We start from the raw sequence: 3,109 nt of genomic DNA, 5'->3' as shown, positions 1-3,109 counted from the left end.
CCGCCTCGGGGCGAGGCCAGGGCGAGGCCCCCGACACCTCCCAAGGCCCAGCGGGGGTCGCTGGGGGCGCAGACTCTGGCCGCGGCCCTGCCCTGCACGGACCCCCTGCGCCTGTGTCCGGGCCGCGTGCAGCCCAGCGATGAGGGAGAGAACAGGCGAGGATGGACAGCACCACCCGGCCTGTTTCCTCCAGACGCGCAGACACTCATGCTGCCCTCAAGCTGGGCGGGCGCCCCCTAACTCTGCTGCAGCGGCCCGGCTGGCCGCGCCCCACAGTCGCTTGAGGGTCAGAGGAGGGACGACGACGTCCAGGCCAGAATAGGCCAACTGCGCGGCCCTGAGCTCATTTCCACCCCCCCCCAGCCCCAGCCCCCTGACCCTCTTAGGAGGGCCCGCTCGTTGGCCCCAGTCAACCTTCGCTGCCCAAAGACCTCCTCCCTCCACAACCGTCTCCCACCTAACACCACACCGTGTTGGCTCGGAGCCAGGACCCCCACCCGCTCTGCCCTGCACAAGGCGGGCACTGGGGTGTTTACTCTCATGGCCCGGAGACGCGAGAGCCCTGAGGGATTACTTCACGTATTCAGTTACTCAATCAAGGGATGGCTACCGTATGCTGGATGAGGCAGGGGTCCTGCACCCCTTTAGGTCTCAACCAGAAACCCAGAAACCGTGAGGCTCCACCCCTACCCCCTGAGCTGGTCCTGCTCTCGCTCCTCTCAGTCCCTCCGGGCAGCTCTGGCCACTCTAGACTGTCAAGGTCAGGCTTTTACTTTTCTGTCTCCCCAGGGAGGTTGGGAAATAGCATTGTACCTCTAGCATCTGACAAAGTACCTGACACATAGGATAAATGAGTACAGGTAAATCTCCAGCTACACAGTTAGCGCTGGTTTATCATTTAACATGATTTCACGCTTATGGAATTAAATGTTACTGAGTAACTACAACGTTGCCTGTCTCAGTCTCTCTCCTCTTTTTATCCCATCATATTCCTCAATCTGGTGCTCAGAGATGGTGAGCACAAATCAGGCAGGTTTCATTTATCCCCAGAGGACAGGACTCCTCTCTGGAACCGGTGTCAAGGTGGCTGGGTCGGCAAGATTGTTGGGCAAGCCCACCCAGATCCCTTCCATAGGGGCTGCTCCAGGTAGGAGACCTGGTCAGACCTGGAGAGCAAGCAGTTGTCAGGGCTGGTGGAAGGGGTTGACATTGGGAGGGCAGGGGCTGAGAATTCAGGGGCATGCCAGACCCTAATGCTGGAAGCCCACTGTTCTGCCCCAGCATAACTTCCTCTGGTTCTGGCTCAGCCAACAGGGTTAGTCAGCAGTTGACCTTGTCTGTTGATCTTTTGGCTGATAGAGGGAGGAACAGGAGTGGAAGTTGTCACATAGGGTGCCAAGCTCACCTCAGGGAGCTCTGATCACGTTAGTACTAATCTCCCCCCCCCTCCCCCCGCTTCTGGGATGTGGGTCATCATTCACTCTTGACTTGGGTGCATTTGGCAGAGAACTAAATCGGTCTATTTTCAGGATCCAAATATGGGCTTGTCAGCCCAGTACAGTTTTGAGGGCGGGCTGAAATAAGAAGGCAGGAGAAAAGGTCAGTAAGTTGTGGGAGGGGGATTGTGGTGGCAGGATATCTCTCTGAAGGGCCAGGAGCCTTGGGGACGTCAGCCATCTTTGTGGGATGAGCTGAACTAATACTTATAATACTTGGACTGGGGGCTCAACCTCCTTCCTAATCCCAGCCCAGCAGATTATCTTCTCTGAGAACTGATGCAGCGATTTATCCCTCTTTACCCTTATTTCTAAATGCCTAGATCCCTTCATTAAAAAGACAAAAAGAGCGAGTCTTTTAAACACACAGAAAAGAACAGCACAGAGAGTAACAAGACCCATGTGCAACCACAGAAAGCCAACAACTGTTCATTTTTTGTTGCATTTGACTCACAGCTAGCTTTTCTCTTTATGGCTGTACAGTTTCACTTCATCTGTATCCACAAATGATGCAGAATATTGATCTGTATGTTTTTAAAATCTAAGGGATATTGTGTGGTACATGTTTTTCTGAAGCTTTCTTTTTTTTCTCTCAATTTTTAAAATCCCTATAGTTTCATGTAGCTCCTGTGCATGAATCTTAATTTCAGAATACTATTTCTTTATTTTAAAAATACACAATTCATTTACCTATTATTCTGCTCATGGGCATTTTGACCATTTCTGGTTTTCAGTATTAAACCAGGGCTGTGCTTGCTTCCTGGACATATCTGCAATTCCATCTCTAAGGCAGGGCCTGAAAAGTACAATTTTTGGCTCATAGAATATGTAGATTTCGAACTTTACTAGTTATGGCAAATTGCTCGATAAAACAGTTGGACCAATTTACACCCCACTAATAGCAGTTTTATGTGTCTTATTTTATCCTCTGGAAGTTATACATTTTAACCCCTTTTTACTCCTTTAGTGATTACACACACACACACACACAAATATATATTTATTTTCTTGTTTCTAATTTCTATTACTTTTAAGTATCTTGTTAGGTTTGTTACACATTGTCCTATGATGCACTGTTCTTGGATTATTCATTCTCCAGTTTGTTATGTCTGCTGATTCTTCCTTACAGTGGGTTGCTTCTTTGTCTCTCTAGATATTTTAGATTTATTTATTTATGCATCCAGAACTGGGGTACAGAAGCAGTGAGAGGATTCACTAGAGACAGAGTGGGGAGCTGAACAGGCAGACTGATGAAGTACACTGCTGAGGGGAGCAGCAGGCATTTCAGGGGAGGTCTGCCGTGTCACGTGGGTCACCTCTGGGGCTGGGGGTTGAACTCATGCTGAAGTGCTTGCTGACAGCTTCCTGGTGCTGTGCTTTAACCATTGTGACATCAGGGAGGGCCCCCTTGTCTATAATATTTTATAATATTTATTGTGGGCTCTTCTTAAGCAGGAGCTATGTGTGTGTATGTGCACATGAGTGCATACACTTAAATGAGAGTCGCATACACCCTGGGTTATGAAAAGATTCTTAGAGAGAGCTATCTTCTGTGTGGCTGTGTAGTATCCCTAAGGGTTTCAATGGTTCACAAACAGATTTATATATATATA

The sequence above is a fragment of the Condylura cristata genome, unplaced genomic scaffold (assembly GCF_000260355.1).
Source record: "Condylura cristata isolate star-nosed mole 26May11 unplaced genomic scaffold, ConCri1.0 scaffold00005, whole genome shotgun sequence".
In the NCBI taxonomy this organism is placed as follows: domain Eukaryota; kingdom Metazoa; phylum Chordata; class Mammalia; order Eulipotyphla; family Talpidae; genus Condylura; species Condylura cristata.
Note: the sequence above shows the minus strand (reverse complement) of the source record.